This window comes from Eurosta solidaginis, chromosome 5 (genome assembly GCF_040869045.1).
Source record: "Eurosta solidaginis isolate ZX-2024a chromosome 5, ASM4086904v1, whole genome shotgun sequence".
Taxonomy (NCBI): Eukaryota; Metazoa; Arthropoda; class Insecta; order Diptera; family Tephritidae; genus Eurosta; species Eurosta solidaginis.
The window spans coordinates 2,181,864-2,205,632 of record NC_090323.1 but is presented as its reverse complement, the minus strand read 5'-3'; the positions used below and the strand labels follow the sequence as shown (position 1 = coordinate 2,205,632).

General features: G+C 39.7%; 1 protein-coding gene across 2 annotated transcripts in view; it reads right to left on the bottom strand.

The window, feature by feature from the left end:
- Syn1 (Syntrophin-like 1) overlaps positions 1-23,769 on the bottom strand; it is a 352,920-nt gene that overhangs the window by 303,381 nt on the left and 25,770 nt on the right. The window lies entirely within an intron of this gene.

Sequence of the window (23,769 nt, the reverse complement as noted above, 5' to 3'; positions counted from 1 at the left end):
CGATGACATTCATGGCAAGTAGAAAGGATGCGGCGGTAAAAGATCTTGTATTTTCCAGACATTTGTGAATTAATTAAAGTCGCCGTTTATGCATTATATAATATATCTATTACACAAGCTAGAATTAGCTTGAAATAGATCCAAGTAGTCAATAGCGTGGTATATTTTTAAGCGCCAGTAGATATTATCACCCCATAAGGCTAGCAAAACAAATGAGAGTTTAGTGCATATAAAGTCCTAAATGCAAATCTCTTTTTCCAATGCCAGACGGAATATTATTGCATTAGAATGTGAAACAAACTTGATATTTTTACGAGCAAGCTCACTAAATTTTTACAAATTGTGCTTTAGTAAAAAAGGGGGCACAACTCAACGTAATGGAACGAGGAATATAAAGCTTCTGTTGAGAAGATCACTGAACACATCCGAACTTAATTGCTTTTTATGTAATTTGCTTTTGACACCCGTGCTTTTTTGAGCTTCGAATTCGTTTTTGAATAGCCGTTTATTTCTAGTTGAAAACAGAAAGCATACTTTAAAGGGCTACAATTGTGATACTAGACAAAACTCTGTGAGAACGACCTCCCAGCTAAAAATTACACCAGAAGAAACTATAGAGCCCTTTAAGAGCAAAATAATGATATAAAGAAATTCTAAATCGATGTAAGGAATATTTTATCCTAGAAGTAAAAAATGAACAATAGTACTTGTAATGAATTTTTATCTCCTATTTTCCCCAGATAATACAATAAATCAAATAACAAGAAAGTATTAAATAATATTAAATAATTTCAACTAACCGTAACTACCCCAAAACAATTTGTTACCCAAAGTTCTCATAAATATAATTATGACTAAAGTCGGATAATTTTTTGTCAACTTATTTTAAAAGTTGGTATACGTAATATTTAGTATCGCTGTGGAGCCAATAGTCACCTAAATTTCCTTAGATTGGTGGTTTTAGACCACGCAAAGGACAGCAAAAAGAAAACAAGTAAGGACGGCTGTGCCGAAGATTTCACACCTTTCATGAATGGGGCTGAACAATAATCTTCTCCCGTTCGTAATCTCCAAATAATCGGATGTATAAAATAAGAAATATATAGTGAATAGATGTACATACCTAAACGATTTTTAAGATAAATATAAAATAAAAAATGGCAAAAACCCCCTTATCTGAACGATCGGTTGTATGGGATATATATTAATATAGCTCCGATCGAAATGATTTTTACAGGAAATCTTCTATGATATATTAGAATAAATATCACCAAGTTTAACGTTTTTATATTTGGAAATTAATTTTCAGAAAATCTTCTATGATATATTAGAATATATATCACCGAGTTTCACGTTTATACTTTCTAAATTGCGACAGGAATGACCAAAATCGTCTTATCTGAACGATCGGTTGTATGGGAGATATATGTTAAAGTGGTCCGATTCTACCGGATCCGACAAATGTCTAATATAATACAAAAATACACCCTTGAGCCAAATTTCATTGAGATATCTCAAAATTTGAGGGACTAGTTTGCGTTCAAACAGATAGACGGACGGACGGAGAGATGGACATGGCTATATCAACTCAGTTCGTCGCCCTGATCAATTCGGTATACTTAATGGTGAGTCTATCTTCTATATTTCTCAACGTTACAAACATCGGAACAAAGTTAATATACCATTTCATGTTCATGAAAGGTATAATTAAGCAAACTGCTGAACGACGAGAACGTCCCCTGCTAATGCAGTTAGTGCCTTAAGGGGAATACTTCCCTTCGCTACTCTTATAGAGAAAGAGGCAACACTTTCTGCTTAAACTTTTCTGCATTAAGACTTCAAAATATTTTTGAGCTACAGACTGGAAATATGATAGCACATAACATGTGACAGTAACAAGAGAATTCATTGTGGAAAGACCTTTTTGAGAAACAGGAAGGTTATATACTTATCCTGACTCAGAGGTCAGATGTGATTAGTTCCGTTTTTCTACGAACGAATGATGGCGCAATGCTGAAGCCGGTTTTTCTCCAAACCAAGTTTGATAGGGGATAACGGAAAATGGTTCCAATATACATCAATGGGTGAATTTTTGGAAAATCGTTCAACAAGTTCTAGCTTATTTCGAAACACCTTTTTTCTAGAAATTGTTTACTTATACAGTATTAAAACTCAATTAAGCTTAAATTACATTTATGTATATCAACTCAATTTTCAGTTCTTTTGAACATTGTACAAATATATTTGATTGAAAGCACAAAATTTCAATTCGGCCCAAAATAACTACGTTCAAAGATGAATGGAAAAAAAAATTAATTTTTGCTCACTGGGCGTCATGGCGTATGCGCAACCTTTTAAGGACATCCTTTTTTTATCGTGGGAGCGTTGATATGTATTAAAATTTTTTTGTAGCAAAACGGAAACACCTTAATACTCAAAAACACAAAGCATCTTTTTTCTATATTAATGTGTGTACATTTAACGGCACACATTTTATTTTGCACACACTATATGTACATATGTATGTGTGTATGTATGCTTGTGCAAATATAAAAAGAAAATATTATTGCCTATGCGCATATTGCATTTTCATAGCAAACATTGCTTTGTCGTTTAGAAAATTATACGAAATTCAATACGTCGATTTTGTAGAACTTTTTTCTGAAATTCGACTGAACCAGCACTTGTTGTTTGCTTTCATTTATTTAAATATTTTTATTTCTTTATTTTAGAGAAATTAATTGCTATCTGCAGTGGACATATCGAAAATAATAGTTTTAGATTGGAAATAGCAAAATAGGCGTCCTTAAACACAAATTGTCCATATTTTATTAGAGAGCAGCAGTGCAACTTTTGTTCATAATGCTATTCGTAGTTTAAACAATTACAACAAATACTTAGACAAAGAAAAAAAAAGAGTTTGCATATTTGTTTAGGCTTAATTCCTTTAGTTTGCAAGCGACTGAGAGTTTATTTGCGAAGATTTACAGCCGAGCGAAATAAATTTATTTTTTACAGACGTTGGATAAACATTTAAATATTTTTGTGGTTGCAACGGTAATTATGCGTACAAATCTGCAAATATACAAAATGAAAGTGTAAAATTTGCAATGCCTATGATAGAGCGTGAACTTAAGTGCATCTGTGTGTGTGTGTGTACATTTAAGAAGATGCAACTAACGCAAATATTTACACAGAGTTTGTTTTGTTTGCCATTTGCAAAAACTATTAATACAAGTGTAACACCTATTCTCCGCACTGCTTCTTGCTTCTTCTACAATTTCGGTTTCCTTTTAATTTAAAATAATTTTATTTAAAACTTTAAATTAGAAAGTGCGTGCGTTTTCACTGCTTGTGACTATCTGTCTTACTTTCTCTCATTTTCCCATTCAGAAAAGCCAATAAAGCTTACTTGGCATTGATTCAACATTTATTTCCGGTACAATATCCGCGTTTTCATCAATTTCACCATAATCAGCTACATTACTTTGTAAACTCAACTGCGTCACGGACACTGGCAAAGGCTCAATACTGTCATCTTCTGCTGCATCAGCTGCCATTGGATCCCACGTCTTCGATGTATACTTCATCGGCTTCATCATCTTCTTTCATCTAGCGTTTTGTTATTGTTTCATCTTCCATCTTTACAGCTGACGTTTCAGTTTGCTCTTCAGTTGGTACAAAACGCACATCCGGTCGCTGTCCCGCCGCGAATATGGCGCTAACGCTAGTTGAGGTGCTGTGTGCGAGTTACGCAAATATTTTGCATTCACTCTTGTGCGCTGTGCCGCTGGAAGGCCATTACTGTGCAACACCAACGAAGTAAATATGAAGAATATACAAATAAAATGTTTCATATTTTATTCAACCATATGACTGCAATTCCTTGACGAACTCATACGCTCTGTTGCAGCTTGTCAACTCTCTATTGTAACGCTTAGCTCACAACTGATTTGAGATTTTTGAAAAAGTTTCCACGGAGTTGCTGATACTTCTGAATATGCGTATACATTTGCAGGAATGCATGTGTGCGCGTGTGTTCAAGGTTTTAATTAAATATTTCGGTTGTCAAAATTCGTTAGGCGCCTTCTATAGACTTCAGATAAATTGACAGCTGCATATTAACTAAATTTTTAAAACTTATTCGGTTTTTTTGAACTCTTTTCCGGTCAGTTGGGCAAAGTTGTTGTTGTTAGCGCACACAATTTCATGGTCAGCTTGCCATCTCGCTCTAATAAATATAAAAAGTTTATAAGTTTCTCCTAATAATTAAAAATTTTTTTTTTTCAATAAATTTGTTGTTAATTTTTTTGCACACATACATACATATGTACATACCAACAATGCCATACAAATCGCTCACTTGCTCACTTCCTTGTCTACATATGTCACAACGAATCTCAAATGAATGTCATACACATAAATACGTTGTTGTTTGGCTCTCGGCTGTCCATCATTTGCCGACAATTTGGTAGTAATAATAACTAAATAACAATGATTTTTGTTGTAAACAAGTAGTTTGGCGTGAAGCCGATGGTAATAAAAATATCATAAAGCTATTACTAAGCTACGAGCTTAAATATGATCAACGCATGCAAAAATGTTTGTGGAATATTGATGAAAAAAATATTTGAATATTATAACAGAAACACAATATATATCAGCCATAAAAATAAATATATTAAAATGCTAGCTAACTTAGTAGGATGAGCGAGGATTCGTGAAGCACCCTAATCACAATGGTCATACTGCAGGAAGGTATATTTTTGTGCGCCCTAATTATTGCTGTGTTATAACCTGGGCGTATTAAAATCAATCGGTGGATATTATGAATATTCAATTTCGTTTATTAACCGAGTCTCCTCGGTCATGCAAACTTTAAGGTTTTGTCGTTCGATGATAACAGCAAGGCACAAAGTCTCCTTGTCGCATTTGGTACTACGCTTTAATCAAATTTTATATTGGAACCCATGGAATTATCTCAAATCGTAAAATACTACAACACTTGTGAATGGCCCAATTATATTATGTACATATGTTTATAAGTATGTAATTTTTTTAACTTATAACTTTAAACGAGCCATTCTTGCTTGTTTGTACAGCCGAACGCTCTCGGGAACGGCTCAACCGATTTAAATGAAATTTGGCACAGAGATAATGTATCACCTTCTAAGACTTTCTACTTAGGTGTTGTCACTCAGAATGTTTCACAAGGTTGCCACCTATTCGAAATTAAAAAAAAAAAATTGCATGAAATATTCCGACATGGGTATCAAACGAAAGGTATTTCACTCCGCATTACAATAGGGACATTTTTGAATAGGGTTGCCATTTAGGGTTGCCACCTACTGGAAATTAAAAAAAATTGCATGAGATATGCCGATATGGGTATCAAACGAAAGGTATTTCGCTCCGCATTACAATAGGGACATTTTTCAGTAGGGTTGCTATTTAGGGTTGCCACCTACTGGAAATTAAAAAAATTGCATGAGATATGCCGATATGGGTATCAAACGAAAGGTATTTCACTCCGCATTACAATAGGGACATTTTTGAGTAGGGTTGCCATTTAGGGTTGCCACCTACTGGAAATTAAAAAAATTGCATGAGATATGCCGATATGGGTATCAAACGAAAGGTATTTCACTCCGCATTACAATAGGGACATTTTTGAGTAGGGTTTCCATTTAGTGTTGCCACCTACTGGAAATTAAAAAAAATTGCATGAGATATGCCGATATGGGTATCAAACGAAAGGTATTTCGCTCCGCATTACAATAGGGACATTTTTGAGTAGGGTTGCCATTTAGGGTTGCCACCTACTGGAAATTAAAAAAATTGCATGAGATATGCCGATATGGGTATCAATCGAAAGGTATTTCACTCCGCATTACAATAGGGACATTTTTAGTAGGGTTGCCATTTAGGGTTGCCACCTACTGGAAATTATAAAAATTGCATGAGATATGCCGATATGGGTATCAAACGAAAGGTATTTCACTTCGCATTACAATAGGGACATTTTTGAGTAGGGTTGCCACTTAGGGTTGCCACCTACTGGAAATTAAAAAAATTGCATGAGATAAGCCGATATGGGTATCAAACGAAAGGTATCTCCCTCCGCATTACAATAGGGACATTTTTGAGTAGGGTTGCCATTTAGGGTTGGGGTAGTTAGACGAAATAGTACTCTACTTACTCATATTCTATTAAAGCTTTAAAGGAGAACATTAGAGTTAAAAATCTTCGTAAAAAATCTTACACATGATTCGACTAAATTTTCTAAATTTCATACACGTTAATAAAATTGAAATGCAATATCAAGGCACCGTGGAAAATTCTAGGAAAATATATTAAAAAGCATATTTTTGGCAAATATGAAATGAATAATTGCAATTTCTCACAGATTACTATTAGAAAGATTTCTCACCGTAGCAAAAAGATATCTCACCAAGGTTATTTTCTACCGTTGAACACTAGAGGTATATGATCAATTTGAAAACGACATCTAACCATTTAACTACTTACCAACAGATGGCGCTTAGGGAAGTAAGTTGATATTTAATTAAACTAACTGATAGTTGTCATTCGTGAAATTTACAAGTTCTTGGAATGAAATAAAATTGTGAGAATTTCATAGTGTATAACTAAAAAATTTTTGAAATTAATAATTCGGCGCATGAAGATACTCGATTTAAATAAATTAGTTCTCGATTTCACTAATTGTCATAACAATCCCTTATACTATAGGCTGGAATTACACATTTAAAATTTTTCATTCCAGTTTATTTTGCGGTTAGTGTTTGATATGTTTTTGAAATCTATGTTTAAGGAAATCAAATATTGTTAAGTAAAAATATATAATTATGTGCATATAAAAAAAGTAGAGTTTGATTAATGATGACATGTTACGAATACCTAACGGTGGCTGCCTCTTCCGATGGTACACCTTTCTTGCTTTAAGTATATTTGTTTTCTTATTTTTTATGCCCAGCTGTACTTGTACACAGGGAATTATAACTTTGATTGGATAACGGTTGGTTGTACAGGTATAAAGGAATCGAGATAGATATATACTTCAATATATCAAATTCATCAGGATCGAAAAAAAAATTTGATTGACCCATATCCCTCTGTCCGTCTGTCCGTTAACACGATAACTTGAGTAAATATTGAGATATCTTCACCAAATTTAGGACACGAGTTTATCTGGAACCTGCCCACTTTTTATATATATAACAAAAGCAAGTTATGTGTAAAGTCAGTCAAAACATTGATTGCATGGTCTTTTAAAGTCACAGTATAAATGTCGAACTGCACTATAAAATACGTACGGTTGGTGACGTGTAGTGGAAAATAAACTCCAGTGAAGCTTAGTAAAGATTAGGACATTTTTTTGTGCAACTTTGTTCCTTGTGACCAAGATGTTCACTGCTCCAGCTTTTCAAAGTTTTTCCTTCCTAACCCTATCTCAAGCGAATTATTAAGTTTTGAAATTAATTAATTAATTATTGGTGCACTGCTAGGACAGCTATGGCGTAACTATAGCATCTGGGGCCCGTGCCAATCTCTTTTGATGGAACCCTATCCACAAAAATCGTCACGTTGTAATTAGTTCAATTTCAATAAACTTCAGATTCAGCGTACTCAATTAAACGTTGTATATGTCCCACTAATGGCCATATGCCTCCTCTCTCAGGCAAGGGAGAATGGACTGTAGTGCATGATAGCACAATGCGGAGTCCTGAATGCATTTACTATGAAATAAAAATAACCATTTAATATCAATAATATATTTATTTATCGAGTTTTCTGTTCCGAAAAACTGTCTATAACATCATAAAAGTTTAAAGTTCGGACCAAAGAATTTTCAATAGACAGAATAGCCAAGTTGCATAACCTGTCTTGTCTCATAGAGCTCCTTTAGAATGTTTTTATAAATTTTGGTTTTGAAAATGGTCGTTCAGCACTAGCTGTAGTCACAGGAATTGTAAGAAATAACAGTAATGGAGTGCATACTTCAGGAAAGCTGCAAAACACAAAATTATTTTTATACCTTTCATGAAAATGAAATGGTATATTAAGCTTGTCACGAATCTCAAAAATGTAAGCCCTTAAAGGAGAAGAGACAGACCAACCAATAAGTATACCGAAATGATCAGTGGGAAGAGCTATCCCAGCCGGTTAGGGGGTTAGAATATGTCTGCCTGTTTGAAGAGGCGATTAAGTACCAAATTGATTCAAGGGGTTGTGTAGCGCAACCCTTTCAAGAGAGTGTCCTTATCGCTACAACAACAACAAGAGCTCAGTTGATTTAGCCATGCATGTATGCAAACTAGTCTCTCAATTTTTAAGATTGCGTCATAAAATTTGGTGAGCGGGTATATTTAGGTGTCCGATAAGACATTTGTCGAAACCGGCCAGATCGGACCACTATGACATATATCTCTGATACAAACGACTTCTCAGAAAAGAGGATTTTTGTAATCTCTTCGCCAATTTATCAGATTGATAGCATATATCCTCCACAACCGATTGTTCCGGTAAAAACTTTTCGTAATTACTGCCCCATTTTAACAGCTAGAAGCTTCAAATTTCATCAAATACTTACGTTTACAGCATATATTTTTGAGATAAGTGATTCATGGTCAAAGCTACATATAAGCTTCATGCCGACCACAAAAAACGTGAAACTTTGAATCCTCACACAAAGTACCTATCTATTTTTTATTTAAAATTTACCTTAAAAATCGCTTAGATATGTACATCTGTTCACTATATATTTCATATCTTATACAGCCGATTATTTGTATATTACGAATGGGATAAAATTATTGTTCAGCCCCATTCTTGAAAGCTATGAAATCTGAAGACAGTTTCGTCCTTACCTATTTATTATTAATAAATCAGCAAGGTATCTAATATACCACGATATTTCTATTTCCTTGTCTTTCTCTGTCTTTTTTTATGTATCTCAACAAGTTCTAGAGCTTTTTTGTGCAAAACACTGGAATTTGAAATAATTTCATTCATTAGAATGAAACGCCATTTCAGTTGGTTTTTAGTGATGTTCAATACTCGATAAAATATGTTCACTTTGAACAAAACTTTTCGGACCTTGGAGAAGCCCACCTTCACAAAGCTCATCAAAATTGCATTTTCCCATGCTCTGGCTAGCTCTGGGTTTCAACGAACCGAAATACTAAAGCAAAAACAAATTTGTATTTTCACTATCTCTATTGGATATAAACCTGATAAAACATGCGATCTTTTAATACTATGCCCAAAATAATTATAAAATTGTTGAATTGTTTCAAACAAGTTTTCCATATCAATAACCATCATGCATATAAAAAAGCAGAACTTAAAAAAATATACTTTTCAAATAAAAAAAGATACACAGGTATAATGTAAAAAAGTATTTTTGAGCTCGTGGCCTCTTGGCCAGGGGCCCTCTTGTATCGGGCGGCCGTAGCATTTTGCCAGCCCTGCCACGCTATTGTTACGCCACCGTAGGCTAGCCTTAGATATGTACTTCAGCCAAAAACAAGTTGCTTAGCTACGGTATGGTTATCACTAAGGCGTTATGCTATGGCGTCAAAATGCATCAGACTACATATATTGATTCCCATAAGGTTCATTGCCTCAGCAATTTTATACGGAATTTGCCAGGGCCTTAAATTACGTTTGATCTCACAACCTTAGGCCTTTGCATGTGTCACACTTTCATTGTATAAAATAAAAAAATGTTTTTTTTTTTTTTTAAATCGCAATTATTAACATTTAATTATCGGGAGTTGTGTGATAATAGCGTCCTGCAATTGTAACAGCATTGCTTCTATTAAAAATTTGTCAACTCTTCGATTAGTTATATTTGTAAAAACAGTCGGATAGTCGGGGTACGAACAACCCATATTATGTGATACCACTGCACAAAGTTCTTCATCTACAACGCCCGGTCCCCCAAAATCTTCATAGCACGCATCAGATCCATCATTCTCAGCACAAATCATTGTTCGTGAGAAAGGCTTATTTATTTGCTTATACCAATTGTAACATGTGGTCCTTGGAATTATAGTCAAGACAGTAGTTTGGAGTGTGTTCGAAGTCATCCCATTTTCTGGAGTTGTCCAACCCCATCCACTAATTCGCATTTCCTTGCCCGCTTTTAAATCAGTTCCGCAAAAATTTATTGTTTTTACCGTATTACTCTGTTCAAACGATTCACGCAATCTCATTAAAGCTATATTCATATCTTTTGTTTCGGGGTTATAACTACGTGGAACATATATATTGGCCACACTGCTCCATTGTCCAGCTGAGGGTATATCACATAAATCCGTTACACCAGCTGCAACAATTAATTCGCCCTCTTGTAAATTTGGTAAATTTGCCACGCAACTCGCAGCTGTAACCACCTTCCCCAAAGTGACCAACGAACCAGCGCAACGATTTCTTTGGAAATAGTGTATTGACACCAAATGTGGGCTAAACTCTATTGGCCAAGGAATGCCCCCTACAATGCGAAATGCCGAACTCGTATAAGTTGAAATGCAGCTAAATATCAAAGAGAGGAGAGCGAAGTAATGGCGTAAATACATTTTGTTTTAAGACTATTTCCAACGCCTTTTAAGTATAAACTACACCTATAACAATTCTGTGGGCGCTATTTATACATTAGTGGATTGTGTGAATAAAAAATAAGTAGAAAATTCTAGATTTCTGCAAATGGGCACAAATTAATATTTGGCTGTTTTCAAAAGAAAATTTCCATGCGGCTTGTTTATATATTTGCACAGCTTAATTGTGCTATTGAGTTGAGAAGGGCTATGTGATATAACGTTTGTATTTTTAATGAATAAACACAGAAAAGCGCAAAAGCTACACTAATTAGTTGTATCTGTTTGTATTATTAATGAATAAACAAAAAAAAAAAAAACATGTAAGGCGCGATAACCTCCGAAGAGATTTTAGGCCGAGCTTCTCTTCCAATTTGCGTCGTGATCCTTTTTAATGTTTCCTACAAATTGGCGGGACGTGACCTACCTGTTTTATGCCGACTCCGAACGGCATCTGCGAGGCAGATGAGTTTTCACTGAGAGCTTTTGATGGCAGAAATTCACTCGGAGCGCTTGCCAAACACTGCCGAGGGGCGACCCCGTTTAGAAAAATGTTCTTCTAATTGAAAAACCTTATTTCTAAAATTTGAATGTTGCTTTGCCCGGGGTGTGAACCCAGGGCATTCGATGTGGTAGGCGGAGCACGCTGCCATCACACCACGGTGGCCGCCAATATAAATAAATACTGGTTAATTTTATCTGTTTCCAAACTGCTAATTTGTCGTTGTTATACCGCCGCAAAGCCAGAGTTGGGAGCAGCAACATTTCTCAAAGTTAAGTGGGCTGTGTTAAGTGTTAATTATACGTTAATTGGTTGTGGACTGAAACGTCCGTTCATCCTTCCCATATTCGTAATATTTAGTGATTTCTATAGCAATTTAACACAGAGAGTTATTGAAATAATTGGGTGTCTTTGATTGGGATGTCTCGCTTTGCACACACCGGCGTATTCCCAAAACGTCGACTCGTAGGTGCTTGCACCCTCCCCCCACATTGGGAAGAGTCACACCCTGAATAAGGTGCCCAAGCTTTGCTAACAAACGTGGCGGATCTAGAGAGTACAACTCGCTAAAATCCGTAATTCCGAGTGTCATCCAAACCGTGCTCGTGAGATGAATGGCACTACGTTAGTGTGTCTTATAACGGTGGCCTCCAGATACCTGACGCCCTCTGGTTGTAATTAGTCTTGCTGGGATATTGGGGGCTATGTCCCAGCTGACCTACCTTCCCCCATACTCGTCGGTATTTTTATGGGCGGCCACCGTGGTGTGATGGTAGCGTGCTCCGCCTATCACACCGTATGCCCTGGGTTCAACTCCCGGGCAAAGCAACATCAAAATTTTAGAAATAAGATTTTTCAATTAGAAGAAAATTTTTCTAAGCGGGGTCGCCCCTCGGCAGTGTCTGGCAAGCGCTCCGATTGTATTTCTGCCATGAAAAGCTCTCAGTGAAAACTCATCTGCCTTGCAGATGCCGTTCGGAGTCGGCATAAAACATGTAGGTCCCGTCCGGCCAATTTGTAGGGAATAGGTCCGTGGTGAGGGGTCGGCCAAGAGAAGCCGTTCAGATAGCTCGACTCCACCAAAGAGAGAGCCCAAAAAGACGTCGCTGCCCACAGCTGGCAATACAAAAATATTTTCAAAACCTGTGGAAAGCTGTGCGTCAAATGTCGAGGCGACCACGCCTCCCATCGTGATGCTACAGCCAAGCAGTCGGCAACTTTCAGGGATGTCCTGAGTGGGGTAAGGCTGGGCATTATACCTCCCGACTATCCAGCTACGGTCTGGTCTTCAGGGGAACGGAAGGTCATGCAGAAGGCCATCCTGGGAGAGGTGGTGAGCCAAAAAGATGGTCCTATAAAGCCCACCTTTAGCAATTGTACACCTCGCCCAGGCTGGCTTTCTATCACCTGCAGGGATGCAACCACCACGAAGTGGCTAAGGGCTATCGCCCCAAAGCTTACACCATGGCAAGTTGCCAAACTGAAGGTGGTATCCTATGCGGATCTACCACGTCGCATAATTCTCGTGGGGTACTTTAAGGAAGAGGAATTCCCCTCAAACGATGACATCTTGAGGTTAGCTGAGGGGCAAAATGTTGGCTTGAGTACCAGGAACTGGAGAATCCTTAACCGGATTCGAAAGTACACGGTGGCGGAAGTTACAATAGCCGTCAATCCTTTATCTGCGGAGCTATTAAAGCAACGCAACTACTTGATTTTCTGTGGATTTCACAGAGTCAAGTTAAGGCCCAAAAACAAGTCGTCCCTGCAACTGGTAAACATAAATATCAGTGGCAGTGACAACAAGGGTGAGGGGGATGATACGGCTGAGGATGACAAACCCTGCTGTTCGAAGAACCTGAACGTATCTAGTAGGTATTTACATAGCGGATTTTCCGAGTAAATCGGACATCCCCCAAAAACCTTCTCAGGAAGAGCCCAGGCCTTCTGGGTATAGTGTTGGCCTACAGAGGCCAAACGAGGCAGCGACAGTCCGCCAGCTTGTCCCCAAAAACCAGACAACAAGGCAACCACCTCGTGGGAGCCCCACTATCAGGAAAGGGAACAAAAAAGGACGAGGACCAACGGCTGAAGAAGCCGTAATGTCGCTTAACAATAGGGCAAAACGGTGGCTACACGTGGCCGCAAAGACCATAAATAGTGTCTCCCTTTCCTATCAAATCCCAAAAGCAAAGACGTCTGAAATGCCTTCAGGTGAATCTTCACCACGCCAAGGCAGCCTCAGACGTCCTAATTAAAAAATTTGGAGAAGAAGGTCTGGGAATAGTCTTCATCCAGGAGCCCTGGATTCAACACGGTGCCGTAAAAGGCATCAACAGTACTGATGGTAAGTTAATTTACGCCACCAGTTCTCGCTCAAGAGCGGCGATGCTTTTAAGCAACAAACAAATGTTTCTTCCACTTTTACAGTTTATGGCGGCTGATCTCGTAGCAGTTTAGGCTAAAATTCCAACCCCAAGAGGCGAACAAGAGGCAATCTGCCTATTTTCCGGGGGAGGAAGAAACGGCCCGAACAACCAAAACAATAGCCCTCATCAAATACTGTCAGTAGAGTGGCACACCATGAATCCTCTGCTGTGACGCAAATTCCCATCATACAACATGGGGTAGAACGAACATCAACAACAGGGGTGAGTACCTCCTTGAGTTTATCAGTAGTACTCGTAATAATATAAGCATTATCAACCGGGACAATGAACCCACCTTTGTAAATGCTATTAGAGGGGAAGTTTTAGATCTTACTCTGTGCAGCCATAATATGGCCAGCACCGTCACTAATTGGCATGTTTCAGGAGAGGAATCAATGTCGGACCACAAACACATTTTACTCGACATTGGTCACTTTCCGGAGCACATGCCAGCTTTTAGAAATCCCAGGAAAACGAACTGGGAGCTTTTCCGTTTTATTATTGAGGAAGCTGGTAAGAGCTTACAGCGACCTATAACCACCGTGCAGGAGCTTGAGAAGGAAGTTAAACAGCTCCACTCAGACATAAAAACAGCTTTCAATGAGAGTTGCCCCCAAGGAAAGATACGTACACAACGTGATGTACTTTGGTGGAACAAAAAGCTTGGGCAGCTAAGATGCCAGGCAAGGAAACTGTTCAATAAAGCGAGAGCTACGGGCGACTGGGATTCATACAAAGTCGCTCTAACATCTTACAATAAAGAACGAAATCTAAAAGGGCTACCTGGAGAGAACACTGTGAAAAGATTAATGATCTTCCAGCAGCGATTCGACTACAAAATCCCTTTCTAGAGATCACGGAAATGTAATTGGCACAATTACTCGAAAACCACTTTCCTGACTGCACAGCAGGCTATCAATCACCACCCATAATGGCAGACTCGCCAAGCAACAGCGGTAATGAAAAAAGCCTAGCAACAAAGCTCACCACTGTGAAACGAGTGCAATGGGCTCTGTCTAATTTCAGCCCATTCAAGTCACCAGGACCGGATGGGGTCTACCCTTGTCTGTTGCAGCAAGGGATAAAGCATATAGCCCAGTCCTTTCCACTTTATATAAGGCATCACTACTGCTCGGCCATATCCCGTGCAGGTGGGCAGAGGTTAAGGTAGTATTCTTACCAAAGCCAGGAAAACCCGAGCAACTTCCCTCGTCGTATCGACCAATAATCCTGAGCTTGTTCCTCCTGAAAGCTATGGAGAAAATCTTAGAGACGAAGACGGCTATTCATAGTCTCACGGTAAAAATCGAAAAGGCTCTAGAGTCAAAAAATATAGCCCTCTGCGCTTTTATTGATATTTTAGGGGCTTTGGATAACACAACACGATGGGTGCTGTCCATGTTAAAGAGTAGAAAAATCCATTTTGGGAGGGACAACTGAATCAGTTGCGGCCACAATGGGATGCCCCCAAGGAGGTGTGCTCTCCCCTCTCCTGTGGACCCTGGTCATAGATGACCTCTTTCAATTAATGAAAACCAAGGGATTTGACACACAAGGATATGCAGATAACCTAGTTATTTGCATCACAGGGATGCACGAAGTTACAATATCAGATCGCATGCAACGAGCCCTTTGCATCATAGAGACGTGGTGCGATACCAAAAGATTGTCTATCAATCCGAACAAATCTGTTATAGTGCCTTTCACCCGGAGAAGGAAAGTATCCATCCCAAAACCATCCCTGTGGTACAAAAATACAATTCTCAATGGAGCCTAAATATCTAGGGGTCACACTGGCTAGAACCCTCACCAGGCGGCTCTGCGTACCTTGCAATCCTACACAGTTACATCTAAGCTAGTGGATGAATGCACTGAAATCCTTAATGCCCTGGGAGCCAAGAACAAGGTTTTGTTAGGATGGGTTCCCGGACATCAGGGACATGAAGGTAATGAACATGCAGATTACCTAGCAAAGCAGGGTGCTGCATCAGCATTCTATGGTCCAGAGCCCTTTTGTGGACTTACAAAAGCACACACCAGGGAAACTATAAGTAACTGGGAAACTAAACAATTCAGACGTCACTGGATTGATTGCCCAGGGCAAAGGCAGGCCAAACTGTGTATACTTCCGGCAACGAAAGTATCAGCCAAACTCATTAATCTAAGCAAGAAGGACCTAAGAACTCTTACTGGGTACTATACGGGAAACTGCGGTCTACGATATCACCTAAGTAAATTAAATCTATATGATACCCAAATCCCATCTAGGTGGTGAGACTCTTAATCCCCATGTGATATGGAGTAAAAAGCCTGAAGAGGTACTTAGACACATTAAAAGCCTCCAGAAACAAAATTAGGCTGAAAGGTCTTGCACAATAGATCTGCACAAAGGTCGCAGTGCTTCCAGATCTATCAATAATAATAATAATAATAATAATGAAATAACTAGCCAAGTTTTCTACATTACAGCCTTTAATAAACCCAATGTTCCATACAAAATAAAAATTCGTAATTGTCTCATTATTGCTTTATTGAGTGCCTAATGGAGTCAAAAATCTAGACGGTCTTGTGGGCGTTATTTATACATTAGTGGATTGTGTGAATAAAAAATAAGCAGAAACTTCTAGATTTCAGGAAATGGGCACAAGTCAAATATTTGGCTGTTTTCAAAATAAAATTGTCATGTGATTTGTTTATATATTTGCGCAGCTTAATTGTGCTATTGAATTGAGAAAGGCTGTGTGATATAATGTTTGTGTTTTTAATGAATAAACGCAGAAAAGTACAAAAGCTACACTAATTAGTTTTATCTGTTTGCATTTTTATTGAATAAACTTACTTACTTAATTGGCGCTTAACCGTCTAAACGGTTATGGCCGTCCAACAAGGCGCGCCAGTCGCTCCTTCGCTCCGCCAACCGGCGCCAATTGGTCACACCAAGGGAGTCTAAATCGTTTTCCACCTGGTCCTTCCAACGGAGTGGGGGCCGCCCTCTACCTCTGCTTCCATAGGCAGGTTCCGATAGAAACCCTTTCTTGGCCGGAGCATCATCATTCATTCGCATAACATGGCCTAGCCAGCGCAGCCGCTGCGTTTTAATTCGCTGGACTATGTTGATGTCTGCTTATAGCTCGTACAGCTCATCATTAAATCTTCTTCGGTACTCGCCATCGCCAACGCGTAGAGGTCCATAAATCTTTCGAAGAACTTTTCTATCGAACACTCCCAAAGCCGCTTCATCTGCTGTTGTCATGGTCCATGCTTCTGCACCATATAGCAGGATGGGTACGATAAGTGACTTGTAGAGTATGATTTTCGTTCGCCGAGAGAGGACTTTACTTTTCAATTGCCTACCTAGTCCAAAGTAGCATTTATTGGTAAGATTGATTCTTCGCTGGATTTCAGTGCTGATGTTGTTGCTAGTGTTGATGCTGGTTCCCAAATAAACGAAGTCTTTTACTATTTCGAAATTATGGCTGCCAACAGTAGCGTGGTTGCCAAGGCGCGTATGCGCTGACTCTTTGCTGGATGACAGCAGGTACTTCGTTTTGTCCTCATTCACCATCAAACCCATCTTTACCGCTTCTTTTTCCAGTTTGGAGTAAGCAGAACTAACAGCGCGGTTGTTTAGGCCTATGATATCAATGTCATCAGCATATGCCAGTAATTGCACGCTTTTTATTGAATAAACACTGATTAGTTTTATCTGTTTCCAAACTGCTAATTTGTCGTTGGTATACCACCGCAAAACCAGAGTTGGGAGCAGTGTACCAAGTTTTGTGCAACATTTCTCGAAGTTAGGTGGGCTGACGTAATCAAGAACCTGTGTTAAGTGTTAATGAGACGTTAATTGGTTGTGAACTTAAACGTCCGTTCACCCTTCCCTTATTCGTAAAATTTAGTGATTTCTATAGGCTCATTCCATTTCAAGACACCCGGCCCGCGCAGGACATGATTTTTGATTTCGATGAAATTTTAATATGATGTTCTTTGGTCAAAATAATGAAACACGTGTTTTTTTTGTTTTTTTTTTTTCCTTAAAAAATTTTTTTTTTGGATTAATCGGCAATTGAATTAGATAAAATGCGATCGATATTTTATTCACCTATTTTTCAACTGTCAATAACTTTGTCAAAAATTAACCGATCCTCATGATTTTTTCTTTGAAATGTTCGATATTACATTTACTTTTATATAAATTTATAAACAATAGCATATAGTTTAAAACAAAATTTTGTTTTAGTATTTATTAAAAATTTATGACTTTTTTCAAAAATTAATTTATCAAAAAAGGTTATCTTTTTAAACTCAGTTGAGCAGAGCTCACAGAGTATATTAACTTTGTTCGCATAACGGTAATCCGTAACGGCATAAACTAATCGAGATAGATATAGACTTCTATATATCAAAATGATCTGGGTGAAAAAAGAAACTCATTTAGCCATGTCCGTCCGTCTGTCCGTCCGTCTGTAAACACGATAACTTGAGTGAATTTTGAGGTATCTTGATGAAATTTGGTACGTAGGTTCCTGGGCGCTCATCTCAGATCGCTATTTAAAATGAACGAAATCGGACTACAACCACGCCCACTTTTTCGATATCGAAAATTTCGAAAACCGAAAAAGTGCGTTAATTCATTACCAAAGACGGGTAAAGCAGTGGCTGGACGGAGGACAGTATTAGCGGACTGATGGGTGTAGCGGTATAGACGAAGTGACGGCACCAGCGAACTGGAGGGACGGTGATGCAGCGGCTTAACGGCGGTAGGGTGGCGAGCGGCCATCGGTCGTTGTAGCAGCGGCGTGACGCATGCAGCGGCTTAACGGCGGTAGGATGGCGAACGGCCAACGGTCGTCGTAGCAGCGGCGGGACGGATACAGCGGCTCAACGGCGGTAGGATGGCGAACGGCCAACGGTCGTCGTAGCAGCGGCGTGACGGATGCAGCGGCTTAACGGCGGTAGGATGGCGAACGGCCAACGGTCGTCGTAGCAGCGGCGGGACGGATACAGCGGCTCAACGGCGGTAGGATGGCGAACGGCCAACGGTCGTCGTAGCAGCGGCGGGACGGATACAGCGGCTCAACGGTGGTAGGATGGCGAACGGCCAACGGTCGTCGTAGCAGCGGCGGCACCAGAGGGGGGACGGCAGCGGCGGTGGGCTACGGAGCGCGTACCAGGGCCGAGAGAGAGAGAGAAAATAGGCCGGCGACGGGGTTTACCTGGACAGCGGCTGCGTGTTCCGGGCGGGGTAGGATGGGCGTACCAACGGGCTGGCTAATCGCTCTTCTTCGGCAGCTTTGGTAGTCGCGGGGTCAGTCACCTGCGGAAGAGACTTCGAGGACTCGTTAGCGCTGGTTTCACCGCTGGACACCCCCGCCTCCCTACTTGCACACTAGTAGAAGGTACGTAAGGGGGGCGGGGTTGTACCAGCCGATACACCGTGGGTCGACCCATGGGCGGAGGGGAAGTGCACCTTAACGGCACAGCGGTAGCCCCTGTGCGCACGCATCGGCTCACGGCCGAAACCAGAGCTGAGGGGAAGGGGTGGAATGTCATGAAGGCGTCGGGCCGCTCAACACCTAGGAGGGCGCGGGGGCCAAAGTAGCACAAGGCATCCTCCCCGTCGTGCTTACCTAAGTGAAGGGTGACCCGCGCCATGACGGCGCCCCTACCACTCAGCCAGCCAAAGCTAGGACTGAGGGGGAGGGGTTGTATGGTCATTAAGGCATCGGGCCACACAACACCTAGGAGGGCGCGGGGGGCAAAGTAGCACAAGGCATCCTCCCCGTCGTCCTTTTCTAAGTGAAGGGTGACCCGCGCCATGACAGCGCCCCTTCCACTCAGCCATCCTAAGCTAGAACTGAGGGGGAGGGGTTAAATGGCCATGAAGGCGTCGGGCCACTCAACACCTAGGAGGGCGCGGGGGGCAAAGTAGCACAAGGCATCCTCCCCGTCGTCCTTACCTAAGTGAAGGGTGACCCGCGCCATGACGGCGCCCCTTCCACTCAGCCAGCTAGCAGGAGGGAAAAATATGTCTTTAAAAAGACATCCACTCCCGCTGGCTCACCTGCGAGGACTGAATTGCGAAAATGCAAATTCAGTGTTTATATGGGTGGTGACGCAAACTGGTTGAGAATTCAACGCACCATTATTGTGATTTTCATTGGTTCGCAATTTAGTTGGTTGTTGAATATGCTATAAAAGAAGTGGTTGTTGGCTATGCTATAGCAAAATAAGTACAGGGAGGTTCAGGTTTAGGTGAATAAGGAAATACAGGTGGAGTTACGTTATTGTAACGTTACGTTACAGTCCCCCTCCCACTTCGGTTGACGGAAAGCTGCGGTGGGGGAAAGGTGGATCTCCAGGCATGGCCTAGGTATTATGCCGGTGTGCGTGTGGGCGAAGCACTTTATTTAAAAAAAAAAAAAATATTTTTTCCAAAAATATACAGAGTCATTCAACTTAAGTCTAACAGATTTCAGGTTCAATTGCAAAAAACATCATTCTAATTAATTTAAAAAAAAAAATTTTTTTTTTTTTTTTTCGGGGGTGGAGTTGTACTGAACTGTATCCGTTTTCATACTTCTCTCGTTCCCTTTTGATGTTATGTAGATGTATATATGAAAATTAATTAATTTTTTTTTTTTTTTTTTTTTGTTGTAATTTGAAAAATAATTCACATTTCATTATACTCAGTTGAGCAGAGCTCACAGAGTATATTAAGTTTGATTGGATAACGGTTGGTTGTACATATATAAAGGAATCGAGATAGATATAGACTTCCATATATCAAAATAATCAGGATCGAAAAAAAATTTGATTGAGCCATGTCCGTCCGTCCGTCCGTCCGTCCGTTAACACGATAACTTGAGTAAATTTTGAGGTATCTTGATGAAATTTGGTATGTAGGTTCCTGAGCACTCATCTCAGATCGCTATTTAAAATGAACGATATCGGACTATAACCACGCCCACTTTTTCGATATCGAAAATTTCGAAAAACCGAAATAGTGCGATAATTCATTACAAAAGACCGATAAAGCGACGAAACTTGGTAGATGAGTTGAACTTATGACGCAAAATAGAAAATTAGTAAAATTTTGGACAATGGGCGCGGCACCGCCCACTTTTAAAAGAAGGTAATTTAAAACTTTTACAAGCTGTAATTTGGCAGTCGTTGAAGATATCATGATGAAATTTGGCAGGAACGTTACTCTTATTACTATATGTACGCTTAATAAAAATTAGCAAAATCGGAGAAGGACCACGCCCACTTTTAAAAAAAAATTTTTTTTAAAGTAAAATTTTAACAAAAAATTTAATATCTTTACAGTATATAAGTAAATTATGTCAAGATTCAACTCCAGTAATGATATGGTGCAACAAAATACAAAAATAAAAGAAAATTTAAAAATGGGCGTGGCTCCGCCCTTTTTCATTTAATTTGTCTAGGATACTTTTAACGCCATAAGTCGAACAAAAATTAACCAATCCTTTTGAAATTTGGTAGGGGCATAGATTTTATGGCGTTAACTGTTTTCTGTGAAAATGGGCGAAATCTGTTGATGTCACGCCCAGTTTTTATACACAGTCGTCCATCAGTCCTTCCGCATGGCCGTTAACACGATAACTTGAGCAAAAATCGATATATCTTTACTAAACTCAGTTCACGTACTTATCTGAACTCATGAAAAATGAACGAAATCCGACTATGACCACGCCCACTTTTTCGAAATCGAAAATTACGAAAAATGAAAAAAATGCCATAATTCTATACCAAATACGAAAAAAGGGATGAAATATGGTAAAGTAATTGGATTGTTTTATTGACGCGAAATATACCTTTAGAAAAAACTTTGAAAAATGGTTGTGACACCTACCATATTAAGTAGAAGAAAATGAAAAAGTTCTGCAGGGCGAAATAAAAACCCTTAAAATCTTGGCAGGTATTACATATATAAATAAATTATCGGTATCCAACAGATGATGTTCTGGGTCACCCTGGTCCCCATTTTGGTCGATATCTGGAAAACGCCTTCACATATACAACTACCACCACTCCCTTTTAAAACTCTCATTAATACCTTTAATTTGATACCCATATCGTACAAACTCATTCTAGAGTCACCCCTGGTCCACCTTTATGGCGATATTTCGAAAAGGCGAACACCTACAGAACGAAGGCCCACTCCCTTTTAAAAATACTCATTAACACCTTTCATTTGATACCCATATCGTACAAACAAAGTCTAGAGTCACCCCTGGTCCAGAAAGGCCCACTCCCTCTTAAAATACTCATTAACTCCTTTCGTTTGATACCCATATTGCACAAACGAATTCTAGAGTCACCCCTGGTCCACCTTTATGGCGATATCTCGAAAAGGGGTCCACCTATAGAACTAAGCCCAACGCCCTTTTAAAATAATCATTAACACCTTTCATTTGATACCCATATCATACAAACAAATTCTAAAGTCACCCCTGGTCCACCTTTATGGCGATATCTCGAAAAGGCGAACACCTATAAAACGAAGGCCCACTCCCTTTTAAAAATACTCATTAACACCTTTCATTTGATACCCATATGGTACAAACAAAGTCTAGAGTCACCCCTGGTCCACATTTATTGCGATACCTCGAAAATGCGTCCACCTATAGAACTAAGGCCCACTCCCTCTTAAAATACTCAATAACTCCTTTCGTTTGATACCCATATTGCACAAACGAATTCTAGAGTCACCCCTGGCCCGCCTTTATGGCGATATCTCGAAACGGCGTCCACCTATAGAACTAAGGCCCACTCCCTTTTAAAATACTCATTAACACCTTTCGTTTGATGCCCATATTGTGCAAACAAATTCTAGGGTCACCCCTGGTCCACCTTTATGGCGATATCTCGAAACGGCGTCCACCTATGGAACTAAGGATTACTCCCTTTTAAAATGCTCATTAACACCTTTCATTTGATACCCATATCGTACAAACAAAGTCTAGAGTCACCCCTGGTCCACCTTTATTGCGATACCTCGAAAATGCGTCCACCTATAGAACTAAGGCCCACTCCCTCTTAAAATACTCATTAACTCCTTTCGTTTGATACCCATATTGTGCAAACAAATTCTAGGGTCACCCCTGGTCCACCTTTATGGCGATATCTCGAAACGGCGTCCACCTATGGAACTAAGGATTACTCCCTTTTAAAATACTAATTAACACCTTTCATTTGATACCCATATGGTACAAACAAAGTCTAGAGTCACCCCTGGTCCACCTTTATTGCGATACCTCGAAAATGCGTCCACCTATAGAACTAAGGCCCACTCCCTTTTAAAATACTCATTAACTCCTTTCGTTTGATACCCATATTGTGCAAACAAATTCTAGGGTCACCCCTGGTCCACCTTTATGGCGATATCTCGAAACGGCGTCCACCTATGGAACTAAGGATTACTCCCTTTTAAAATACTCATTAACACCTTTCGTTTGATGCCCATATTGTGCAAACAAATTCTAGGGTCACCCCTGGTCCACCTTTATGGCGATATCTCGAAACGGCGTCCACCTATGGAACTAAGGATTACTCCCTTTTAAAATGCTCATTAACACCTTTCATTTGATACCCATATCGTACAAACAAAGTCTAGAGTCACCCCTGGTCCACCCTTATTGCGATACCTCGAAAATGCGTCCACCTATAGAACTAAGGCCCACTCCCTCTTAAAATACTCATTAACTCCTTTCGTTTGATACCCATATTGCACAAACGAATTCTAGAGTCACCCCTGGCCCACCTTTATGGCGATATCTCGAAACGGCGTCCACCTATAGAACTAAGGCCCACTCCCTTTTAAAATACTCATTAACACCTTTCGTTTGATGCCCATATTGTGCAAACAAATTCTAGGGTCACCCCTGGTCCACCTTTATGGCGATATCTCGAAACGGCGTCCACCTATGGAACTAAGGATTACTCCCTTTTAAAATACTCATTAACACCTTTCGTTTGATGCCCATATTGTGCAAACAAATTCTAGGGTCACCCCTGGTCCACCTTTATGGCGATATCTCGAAACGGCGTCCACCTATTGAACTAAGGATTACTCCCTTTTAAAATGCTCATTAACACCTTTCATTTGATACCCATATCGTACAAACAAAGTCTAGAGTCACCCCTGGTCCACCCTTATTGCGATACCTCGAAAATGCGTCCACCTATAGAA